This window comes from Halictus rubicundus, unplaced genomic scaffold (genome assembly GCF_050948215.1).
Source record: "Halictus rubicundus isolate RS-2024b unplaced genomic scaffold, iyHalRubi1_principal scaffold0168, whole genome shotgun sequence".
NCBI classification, from domain to species: Eukaryota; Metazoa; Arthropoda; class Insecta; order Hymenoptera; family Halictidae; genus Halictus; species Halictus rubicundus.
The window spans coordinates 303,257-316,409 of NW_027488709.1; positions in this window are offsets into that span (position 1 = coordinate 303,257).

Consider the following 13,153-nt stretch of genomic DNA (forward strand, 5'->3'; position numbering starts at 1 on the left):
CTTATAGAGTAGGCAGTGGGGGAGGCTAACCCCCTCCCCCGGGGTGGCATGTATTAGCTGGGAGGTGTCCTGTTGAGTAGTCGCGTGATCCAGGCACCTCCCATGTAGCTTAGGTGGGCGTGAGGTTTTAGTGGGTAGTCTCCGGGGGCTCCGCCCCCCGGAGAGAATCCCACATAACCCCGGCTTCCCCCAGGGAGTCGGGGTATGTATAAAACATTTCCTCACGATAAAAAAAAAAAAAAAAAAAGGTGAGCGGAGACGCCTTTCAGGAACCGCTGTCCGACCGCGAACCAGCTTAAGGTGGACCAGGGTTGACCAGTGATGTCCACTGCAGCTCTGGAGGATCCCTGGTCCACTCGAAGGTAGGTGAGGGTAGGCCAGGGTGGTCAGGGTGGGCCAGGGCAGTCCTGGAGAACCTCTGGTCAACTGCAAGGTCCTTCGTCCTTCTGGTCCCGGAGCCCTCCCGTTCCGTCCTGAGTACACACCACGACTGACTGACTGAGCGCGGACGCCGTGGTGGGGTGCGCGGTGCGCAACTCCCCCACCCCAAACTAACTTCGCCAGAGTTCGATCGCCGCGATAGTAATTATTGATAAATTTGTTATTTCTGGCTGCTTAATGTTTATAACAATTTCTTTTGGTAATGGTATCAACAAGCAATCCCTTGACCATCTTGCCATCTAATTTTTTAGTAAAAATACCTAATAGAACTCGAGATACAGAGTAACTTTTGAACCATGAATATTCGCACGTATTAATTTATCGAACACATTTCACTGATAAATTTATTATTTCTGACTGTTTAATGTTTATAACAATTTCTTTTGGTAATGGTATCAACAAGCAATTCCTTGACCATCTTGCCATCTAATTTTTTAGTAAAAATACCTAATAGAACTCGAGATACAGAGTAACTTTTGAACCATGAATATTCGCACGTATTAATTTATCGAACACATTTCACTGATAAATTTATTATTTCTGACTGTTTAATGTTTATAACAATTTCTTTTGGTAATGGTATCAACAAGCAATTCCTTGACCATCTTGCCATCTAATTTTTTAGTAAAAATACCTAATAGAACTCGAGATACAGAGTAACTTTTGAACCATGAATATTCGCACGTATTAATTTATCGAACACATTTCACTGATAAATTTATTATTTCTGACTGTTTAATGTTTATAACAATTTCTTTTGGTAATGGTATCAACAAGCAATTCCTTGACCATCTTGCCATCTAATTTTTTAGTAAAAATACCTAATAGAACTCGAGATACAGAGTAACTTTTGAACCATGAATATTCGCACGTATTAATTTATCGAACACATTTCACTGATAAATTTATTATTTCTGACTGTTTAATGTTTATAACAATTTCTTTTGGTAATGGTATCAACAAGCAATTCCTTGACCATCTTGCCATCTAATTTTTTAGTAAAAATACCTAATAGAACTCGAGATACAGAGTAACTTTTGAACCATGAATATTCGCACGTATTAATTTATCGAACACATTTCACTGATAAATTTATTATTTCTGACTGTTTAATGTTTATAACAATTTCTTTTGGTAATGGTATCAACAAGCAATTCCTTGACCATCTTGCCATCTAATTTTTTAGTAAAAATACCTAATAGAACTCGAGATACAGAGTAACTTTTGAACCATGAATATTCGCACGTATTAATGTATAGAACACATTTCACTGATAAAGGGCCTAGCCGATTAAGATGGTCAAAACTGCCCTTAGAGGTTTTTCAATGATTAATGAACCATTCGAAAGCTAACCCAAAAAAACGCCTCTGAACAAAATTTCAACCCCCTATCTTGCCCGTGAGGGTAGTTACAGGGTAAATTAGATTTCGCGCTTTTCCGCGCATTTCCCACACTCTGATGCTTCCTAAAATTCTGAAAAAAATGTGACATATTTTGGATTCTAAGACAGATTTTTGAGAATTTTTTCAGATTTTTTTCTTGCAAACTGTGGTCGTAAAAAATGAAAAACCTCAAAAAAATCGGAAAAATGTACATTTCTCAAAAATATGAAAACATGCTATTTTGCTGTTTAGTGCCCCGATAAAGTACCATAACAGGCAGTGTCCTCAATTTTTTTTTAGATTTTTTCTTGTGGGCACTTTTTGTCCAGACAAGAAAAACCGAATTTTTTCGCCGTTTCTGCTATTAGGAGGAAAGTTACACTTGTTGGTTTTATCGCAGGTATATATTAAGTCATTTTAAACATTATTACATTGAAACAAGTAAGTGTTTGACCTAAGAAATGTTTTAAGAGAAAAAATGGATTGTATTTTGTGCGGTATATACCAGAATGTTCGGAACGTTTACAACATCGCCGGTTGGCACAGCGGTTAGGGCGTCGGGCTACGGAGCCTATACGCTGGGGTTCGATTCCCGTCGGTGGGAAAGTTTTTTTTCCATACGTCATCTTTATTTTTTCAATTTCTTATATGGTTTATTTATGTGATTTTAACAATATTTTTTTAATGTTTTAAAAATATGTAATAGGTTATCTCTATTCTTCTTTTAGGTTAGAATGAGGCTCAATTGCGTTTCTCTGTAGAACAAAAGAGTTTTATTTACACTATGTACAACATGATTGGTTTTCCATTAATCCTACCTGTAGAACAAAAGAGAAACAACATTTAAAGCTCCTATTCCAATTTCTATTTCTCCTCTTTTAGTTTTTAATTTTTACTGTGCTTCCACTGTGATTCTCACGTTCTCCTTTTATTCTTCTCTCGCTCCCTCTCACGTCGGTAACACAGATTCCAATCGTAAGAGAAGCGACGACACTTTCATACTTGTGTCGCGGTTTTCTTTACAAATATTGAGGTAACATTTTTAACTAAAATACATACAAAAATAGTTTTGCAGTATCTATTATTTCCTCGATTCTCTAATTGTATATGTTCATCAGTGCGGTCCTGTTTAACATTGTGAATATTAAAATTCATTAATCTAGTTTCTAAGCCTTGCGTCTTCAGAAATTAGGGAGGAAATAAGAAGAACTCTGAATAAATAACACGCAGCAAAGTATTGGTTTTTGTCAAATTGAGAGAAAAGGGCTACATACTACCACTATTTTGAAAGTGAGGTATCAGGTACAAATAAGCCTGTAACAGACCTGGCTGCGCCAGGCCTGTTCCTGACCGCACGCGCCCGAATCCGAGCCCCCGAACACGACCGACGGATACCGAGATCCGCCGGTACCCGCGAGCGCCCCCGCGAGCCCCGCATCATCGAACCGATCTTGGCGGGAACCGGAACCCGCCATGATGCGACACCGGCGCGCCGGATGCGTGACGACACCGGAAAAACCGGCCGCGAACCGTACCGCACCGCACCCCCTCGCCCGGCAAGACGAGAGAGACGGACCGGAAAACGGTCTCTTTGGTTTTCCGCCGCGATAGCGATCAGTCGCAGGATCGAACCGTATTTACTAGCCGCCGATATCGACCGCCCGGATACGATCGACCCGCGCTGTTCCGACGCCGAGAAACCGCCCGCCGATTCTCGCGGAATACTAGTTTGCCCGCGAATCTTAGAACCGCGAGTGTGCCGAGTTATTCGCGACCCGCGAACACCGATCTACGCCGCTGCGTGCCAGATCACCTGGAGAGCCGCCCCGAACGCCGAGCGATCGAGGACCGGACCCCGGGTAAGTACCTTACCTTCCCGTTAACCCGATACCTCCGCTCCCGCCCACACACCCACGGAGAGCGAACCACCCGCAGCCGGCCCCTCGCCGGCCGCCCTGGGGCACGGGCTCTCCGCCCGCCGAAACTACCCTGGTCCGGATACGCCGCCGCGTACGGCCCCGACCCCGCCGTAACCTGAGGCACGAACCGCGACCGCCGACCGCCGAAACGCGAAGCCGGGACAGTGACGAACGTTTGAAATACTCGCGTCGTTAATCACCCGTGCCCGACCGTCCGCGACCCCGCCGTAACCCTCGCGTTATCCTGCGAGAACCCTGGCACGGCGAGCCAAATCCGGCCGCGAGGAATCCGTGGTGACGAGATCCGCCGGGAAACGGACTCGTTACATGGCGCCCGAACAGGGACCTGTTTAACCACGTGGGACAGGCTGGATTACGCCCACGTGGGAATTTGTGAGGTTAAGCGTGCCGCGGAGTGAAGTGAACCGAACCGCGCGTGCGCCACCTAGTGCGAGCCCGCCGAAATAGTGCCGGTACACGCGCGCCGCCCAGTGTCGCCCTGCCGAAATAGTGCCGGTACACGCGCGCCGTCCAGTGTCGCCCGGCCGAAACACTACCGGTACACGCGCGCCGCCTGCCGCCGCCGCGACGAAGCAGGACCGCCGATCGAACGTCGGGCGGGCGCGAAAGTTTGAATCACAGCCGGGGGAAACCCACGTGGATGCCCCGAGGGACACCCACGACGAGCCGTACCCGAAGAAACGCCGACGGACCACCATCCCCCGAGACACCGGACGACCGGAGACGACGGTGGGCCGACTGCATTAGCCGCCTGACGAACGATCTGTACGCGATAATGGAGCCCGGCGTACAGACCCGGAAAATGCTGTCCGCCGCCGCGACGGCCCAGAGACCGGACCCGCTCCGCAACATCGACCGGATCCGGAAGAGCGGTTGCACCACCGACGGGAAAGACCCGCATGCGTTCCTGGAACGCGTGGAAGACCTCCAGTTGACGTACGGGTTCCCAGACGAGGACATGCTCCGAGCCGCACCGGTAATGTTAAGCGGACGAGCGCAGGCCTGGTACCGGAACGAACGGGAGGAAATTGCCACCTGGGACGAGTTCAGGCAGGCATTCCTCCGGGCCCATGCGTCGCCGCAGACCCGCTCTCAGCACGAGCGTGCCGCCCGGGAAAGGAGACAGCGGGACGACGAGCCGTTCACGGACTTCGTGACGGATATTACCACGCTGATGCGACGAGCACAGGTGCCGCCGTCCGAGAGGCTCGACCTGCTACACGAGAACATGCGGACGAAGTTTCAATATTTCATACCCCGGGGATCCGTGCCGGATGTGAGGACGCTCCGCGAGCGGGCGCAGGAACTCGAGCGTATCGAAGAACGGGAAAGACGGCCGCGCCGAACTCCGACCCACGCCGCCGCGACCGAGCAAGCAACGCCGACCACGAGCCGCGCTCCGCCGTCGGAACCGTACGACGTCGACACCCACTGCTGGCGGTGCAAACAGCGGGGACACACACGCTTTGAGTGCCGGAACGCGTACCGGAGATTTTGCTCGCGGTGCGGACGCGACGGAGTGCTAACCCGGGAGTGTCACCCGCCGGGAAACGGAGCACGGGCCCCGTCGCCGAGGAGCGAGCGCCGGGCCCGCTAGACGACCTGTCGGAGCAAATCCGATACACGCCGCGTCCCGTGTTATCGGTCCGAATCCTCGGCCGGAGATTCGATGCCCTCCTCGACACGGGCTCACAGATATCCTGCGTCAACGAGGACGTCGTGGCCTGGGCGCAGGAGCAAGGGAGATTCCCCGCGGAGCACCGCGCCGGCCTCGTCAACCTAGCCGACGGAACTGATACGCGTCCGACGGGACGCATCCGCCTGCCGTTTCGAGTCCGACACCGGGAGGAAACAGCCGAGTTCACCGTACTACCGAGGATGGGGATGCCGGTGCTCCTCGGCATCCACGCCCTCGCCGCCCTGCGCTTGAGGATGGAGCCGCCCGCCGAAATCGCCGCCCGGACCGAGGACTACCACGCCGAGCCGTGTCTCCAACTAGGACTGCGACCGCTGCCGAAAGACGAGCGAGAAGCGTTCGACCGATTCCTCAACACCGAGCTGGAACGCTTCAACGCCGTGACGGGCCGTACGACGCTCATACGGCACCGGATAAAGCTGCTCGACGAGACGCCGGTCAAGCAGCGGTACCGTCCCCGGAACCCGGCCATGCAGGCTATTATCAACGAAGAGGTCGCGCAGATGTTGCGCGACGGCGTCATCGAGCCGTCCAGCAGCCCGTGGAGTTCGCCTGTCGTCGTTGTGAAGAAGAAGGACGGCCGGCCGCGATTCTGCGTCGACTTCCGCAAGTTGAACGAACGGTCGGAGAAGGACGCGTATCCGCTGCCGCACATCCAGGCCACATTGGACAAACTGCGAGGGGCCAGGTTCCTCACGACGCTGGACCTGAAGAACGGATATTGGCAGGTGCCCCTGGAGCCCGCGAGCCGACCGCTTACCGCCTTCACCGTTCCAGGGCTCGGCCTTTTCCAATTCACGGTGATGCCCTTCGGCCTACACTCCGCGCCCGCGACCTTCCAGCGCCTCCTGGATCGCGTGATCGGCCCGGAGCTCGAGCCGCATGCGTTCGCCTATCTGGACGACATTATTGTCGTCAGCCGGACCGTGGCCGACCACCGACGCCACCTCCACGACGTTTTCCGACGCCTGTGTGCGGCCGGACTGAAACTGAACCCGGAAAAGTGCCGATTCTGTGTCGACAGCCTCCGGTATTTAGGCCATATCGTCGACCAGCAGGGCATCCGGACCGACCCGCAGAAAACCGCAGCCATCGCCCAGATCCCGACGCCGAAAACAATCAAGGACATCCGCAGATTCCACGGGATGGCCTCGTGGTACCGGCGATTCGTCCCGAACTTCGCGGAGGTCATCGAGCCGTTAACCCGCCTGACCCGCAAAAACGCCAGATGGCAGTGGACCTCCGCTGAGGAAACGGCGTTCCGCACGATGAAGGAACGCCTCGTAGACGCCCCGGTGCTGGCCTGCCCAGATTTCGAACAGCCGTTCACGCTCCAGACTGATGCCAGCGACTACGGGCTGGGAGTCGTCCTCACGCAGGGCCCTGAGGACGACGAGAGGGTGATCGCCTATGCCAGCCACACGATGAGCGAGACCGAGCGCAAGTACAGCGCCACCGAGAAGGAGTGTCTCGCCGTGGTCTGGGGCATCCGGAAGATGCGGCCGTACCTGGAAGGGTACCGCTTCACCGTCATCACCGACCACCAAGCCCTCAGGTGGCTCCGCCAGCTCGACAGCCCGACCGGCCGCCTGGCGAGATGGGCGTTAGAGCTCCAACAATACGATTTCGATGTACGGTACCGACCCGGAAAACATAACCACGTGGCGGATACGCTGTCCAGAATCCCGCCGCCGCCCGGAGTGAGCTCGCTCCGACCGCAACAGCGCACCGACACGTGGTACCAGAGGAAACTAGCCGCTGTCCGGACCGACCCAGCCGCCGAACCGGAGTTCCAGGTGCGAGAGGGACACCTGTTCAAACGGATCCCGCACCAGCTCGACTACAACGAGCCTGAGCCGAACACAGCCTGGAAACTGTGCGTGCCGGACGAGGACCGCCCGGCTACCATGGCCAAGTACCACGACGACCCCACGGCCGGTCATCTGGGAGTCGCCAAAACCATCGTACGCCTGGCGCAGCGATTCTACTGGCCGGGGATGTTCCGGGATGCCGCCCGCTACGTCCGGAACTGCAGGAGATGCCTGCAGTATAAAGTCCCGCCGCACCCGCTACCGGGACAGCTACACGCCAACCCGGGGACCGAACCGTGGCACACCGTCTCCGTCGACCTGATCGGCCCGCTGCCGCGATCCCGACAAGGCCACCGGTGGCTGCTAGTGGCCATGGACCGTTTCACCAAATGGGTCGAGCTCACCCCGCTCCGGAAAGCCACCAGTACCGCCGTCGCAGCTGCGATCCAGAGGGAGGTAATCCTGCGACACGGAGCCCCACAGATTTTGATTTCAGATAACGGCCGTCAGTTCATCGGGGAACCCGTGACCGCTCTGCTGAAAACCGCCGGGACCCAGCACCGCCGGACCCCGCCGTACGCGCCCCAGTGTAATCCGGTAGAGCGAGCCAACAAGGTCGTGAAGACCATGCTCGCCCAGTACACCGGCAACCGACACAACCGCTGGGACGAGAAACTGGACGAAGCCAGATTCGCCATCAACACGGCGTGGCACGAGTCCACAGGGTACAGCCCGGCGTACCTCAATCAAGGACGGGAACTCCGGCCACCAGGACCGACCACCACGGGAGGGGCCGCCGCCCCCCCGCAGCAGCGGTGGAAGAACCTCCGAGAGGCCCAGGAACTGGCCCGAGTACACCTGGCCCGGGCGTTCGACCGACAGGCCAAATACTACAACCTGCGCCGTCGAGATTGGAGGCCTGCCCTGGGGGACACCGTCTGGAAGAGGGAGCACACGCTGTCCAACAAGGAAGAAGGCGTCGCCGCCAAACTCGCGCCGAAGTTCAGCGGCCCGTATACCGTCGAGCGCGTCGTGTCGCCGGTCATCGTGGACCTGCGCGACCGGGCTAGGCGATGGCTGCGCCACATCCACGTCCGGGACCTCAAGCCCGCAGCCGGCCCTGCTGACGACCCCGACCACACCCCGGAGGAAAGCGCCGCGCGCGGGCGCCGCCCCTCCCTCACGGGACCCCCCCGACCACCCACGCCCGCCCCCGCGGACAACCCGGCTCCCAGGCGTCGAGGCCGCCCCCGGAAATTAACCGCCCCCGTTCATTTCTGCTCAGGGGGCAACCCAGGACACCACGGCATGGAGGGCCATAGGGGCCTCGCCGACCGGCTCCGCGAGCTCCAGCTCGCCGCCGACCCGCCGACCACCGGGGAACGCCGCCGCAGCGACGACCCGATGACCCCGGCCGTCGACCCACCCGCCGAGGAACCGACCTCACGGGACGGCCCAGTGTTGAGGAACTGGGACTCCCTCACCACCCCGGCGTCGGTGCCCGACGAGCCGCCGCCGGTGGCGTACTGGCTGGGTCAGAGCCCCTGGCCCCGGCTCACCACCCCGCCCAGCTCCCCGGGCTGGCGGACCCCGACGCCGTCGCCGCCGCCGCACAGCAACCGGAGCACCCGCCGCCGCAGGCCGAGGAGGAGGCGCCGAGCAGATCGCGACGAGCGCCAGACGGCCGGTTTCAGCCACTGGTCGGACCCCCTCCCGCCGGAGGCCCTGGGGAGGCCAGTGGGGCCAGGCCCCGTCGAGACGCAACCCGCCCCCGCCGTCGCGGTCTGGGCTGTTACGGAACCGCCCCCGCCGGAGCAGATCCCGCGCCCGGTACCGGCACCGAGACGCCGACCGATGGCCGCCACCACGACCCCCGCCACACGGACGATCGGGAGTCAAACGGAGGACGCCCCGCCGACCCCGACACGCACCACAGCTACGCCAGCCCAGACCCGGGAAACCCCGAGGCCGCCCCAGGGACCCACGACCCGGCGCCGCCAGGCGAGACCAGCGGGGGCGGCGGAAGGAGTGTCGCCCCCCAACGGGGGAAACCCGGTCCGCGATGCGGACCGCCCCCATATACGGTGGGATCCGATCCCCTTCCAGGGACCACCCCCCACGTTCCCGAGCGCGTGGTTCCAGCTGCCGACGGGACGACAGGCCGAGGTGCCGCTGCGGCTAATCGCGCGAGACCGCGCCTACGTGACGGTACCGCCCGGGTTCGAGCGCTGGCGGCTGGTGTTCGGGAGCGATGGCCGCCTGACTCGCTGCGTCCGCCGCCCGCCGGCCGTCCGGATACCGGCCGAACCGGCCCCACCACGCCGTCGACGCCAACCAGGACGCGGCCACGACAGTGCGTGAGGTGCGCGAGGACGTGGCCCCACGGGGCACCCGCGACTTCACCCCGGCGGGGGTGAACGGACGCCGTACCGTAGGTTAAGTTAGGTTAAGTCGCGTTAAGTGCGGTGCGTTTAGTGTAAGGTGTGCCTAAGTTAAGCGTAGGTTAAGTTACTTTAAGTGTACAGTGCGCCGTAGGCTAAGTTAGTGTTAAGTGCACAGTTTCGCGTAGATTAAGATAGGTTAAGTGTACAGCTTCGCGTAGTCTAAGTCCGTTAGGTTAAGTATACAGCCCCGCGTTAGGATTAGTTAGGTTAAGTTTAGCACGTAAGGTCCCGTCCTGCCGAAGTAAAAAGACTGTCTCGCGCTCGCCGCCGCGACGTAAGGGGGGGGGGTGTAACAGACCTGGCTGCGCCAGGCCTGTTCCTGACCGCACGCGCCCGAATCCGAGCCCCCGAACACGACCGACGGATACCGAGATCCGCCGGTACCCGCGAGCGCCCCCGCGAGCCCCGCATCATCGAACCGATCTTGGCGGGAACCGGAACCCGCCATGATGCGACACCGGCGCGCCGGATGCGTGACGACACCGGAAAAGCCGGCCGCGAACCGTACCGCACCGCACCCCCTCGCCCGGCAAGACGAGAGAGACGGACCGGAAAACGGTCTCTTTGGTTTTCCGCCGCGATAGCGATCAGTCGCAGGATCGAACCGTATTTACTAGCCGCCGATATCGACCGCCCGGATACGATCGACCCGCGCTGTTCCGACGCCGAGAAACCGCCCGCCGATTCTCGCGGAATACTAGTTTGCCCGCGAATCTTAGAACCGCGAGTGTGCCGAGTTATTCGCGACCCGCGAACACCGATCTACGCCGCTGCGTGCCAGATCACCTGGAGAGCCGCCCCGAACGCCGAGCGATCGAGGACCGGACCCCGGGTAAGTACCTTACCTTCCCGTTAACCCGATACCTCCGCTCCCGCCCACACACCCACGGAGAGCGAACCACCCGCAGCCGGCCCCTCGCCGGCCGCCCTGGGGCACGGGCTCTCCGCCCGCCGAAACTACCCTGGTCCGGATACGCCGCCGCGTACGGCCCCGACCCCGCCGTAACCTGAGGCACGAACCGCGACCGCCGACCGCCGAAACGCGAAGCCGGGACAGTGACGAACGTTTGAAATACTCGCGTCGTTAATCACCCGTGCCCGACCGTCCGCGACCCCGCCGTAACCCTCGCGTTATCCTGCGAGAACCCTGGCACGGCGAGCCAAATCCGGCCGCGAGGAATCCGTGGTGACGAGATCCGCCGGGAAACGGACTCGTTACAAGCCTAAGCCATTCCTCTTTATTGTAAGGTACATGAGGAAGTAATTCCCGTTTATAGTTACTTGAATGAGAGACTTGTTCTGTGGACATTTATGATACGGATCAGGAAGTTCATTATTTTCGGTGGGATGCAGAGGCAATTCATAGTATACTAGGTCAAAAGTACCAGCTTCTACACAAACGAGTAGACAACAAAACCTTTCCAAAAATTGGAAACAATTGGAACTGCAAAAAGACTCCATTTCGAACAGTATCCTCGGTAGATACTCTTGATTTTCTGGAAATGACAGAAGTAGATTTAAAAATTCTTTTCACGGAATCTTACCAATTTTCACAAGCAATTTCATATCAGGCAGAAATCGTGGACGAACATAATAATATAAATATTAATTTATTGCCTAATCCAAGAAAATAATATCATTAAATTCGAAGTAAAATCGGAGTGATATAAATAAAAGTTAGTTCAAAATGTTACCTCAATATTTTTAAAACATTAAAAAAATATTGTTAAAATCACATGAATAAACCATATAAGAAATTGAAAAAATAAAGATGACGTATGGAAAAAAAACTTTCCCACCGACGGGATTCGAACACTAGCGTATCCGTTCCGTAGCCCGACGCCCTAACCGCTGTGCCAACCGGCGATGTTGTAAACGTTCCGAACATTCTGGAAGGGGTCGTAAATCCTCTTCCGCACGACGCGAGGCACGCTCGGGTTGCGCTACAACCCCAATAACCGTGTCTCTGGTTTTCGTCAAACGGACGAAAACCAGAGACAGTAAACGCACATTTTTTCCAGCCCTTGGTCTTCGTCACCGGACCTCGGCCAAGGGGCAATAAATTAGCTGCTAGCCACTTGGCTAGCACGGCGTACATGGGCCACTTAGGCCTTCGTCGCGCTGCTCCGGGGTCCCATAAATCGCGCATCTTGGGAACTCTCCCTTATTGACTTGAGGTGGGGACTTCCTCCTCCACCGGTGAGGGCTGTTTCAGAAGATCCTCCGCCCTCAAGTCAAATCAACGAATGGGGATGATTCTTCCCCCGAAAACGGGCCCATGGCCAAAAAATCGCGTCACCACCGAGGTGACGAGTAAGCGGGCCTCGGAGCAGAGCGGCAGAATCAGCAAAGTCGGCATCAGAAAAAGTCGGCTTCAGAATCAGACCACAAGTATTCGAGTCAGTAATCGCGCCATACCGTACCACCGCTACAATTCATTGTATCCAAATTAACTAGTCACCCAAGGTTAGTTCGGCCGGTGACAGGGCATTTGTTAAGTTTGAAATAAACTCTATTTGACACAAACGCGCGCATAATTTCTTCCTAAAAACGAACAGCCCAAATATCCAGAAGCTTACAATCGACTGGCGACTCTCGTTGTAATCTTAAACACGACGGAGTTAGAAAAGGCAAAAAGATAGGGGAGAAAAAGAAAAGAGAATAGAAAAGGAAAACTTGAGAAGACAGTGACAGCGATAGGGACAGCGGAAAAGAGTCATAAACAGAGAAAGCTAAGAGGTAGGCGAAGGACCGAGACTAACGAAAACCAGAATCCTGGCGACGTTCTCAAGGATGCATTAGAAATTCGTGAAGGGCCGGTTACCAAACGTACGACTAGCAGACAGGAAATAGAGAATAATAGCGTGACAGAGTTGGAAAGGAAAGAGAAATTCTTAGAAGAAATATATGCATTGGCGTACGTGGTGATATTGCCACCACAGTATCAAGAAGGGCACATTCTGACGTTAACAGTCTTTTTATTAATTAACATTTGATAATTAACTTTTTCAAAAAATGGAAACCTATTTTGTTGCCTCATTTAATGCATCTTGATATTCTTTACAAGAAAGTGTTAACCTACTTTCATGAAAAAATGATTTATTTAAGAGATATGAGAGGTTCAATGTGACGATCATTTACAACTTAACATCCGCAAATATTGGAGAAGTATTTTAGAAGAGAAGAAGAGAAGGTGTTTAGGATTAAACGTAGCAATAAGGTAATTTTAAGTCTGTTCGAGACCCCGCGCTACGGCCCTGGGGAGCGCCCCGGGGCCCCGTCTACCATGTCAGCTCGATCCTGCGAATCACGTGTGCGCGACGCCTTTTGTTTTCGGCGTTTCTCGGAATCGCGCGCAGCCGATACGCGATCACGTGATCGATGGGAATCACCAGCGATCGCCTCATTACCGTCGCCGTTGAGAAGTGAGCATTTCGTT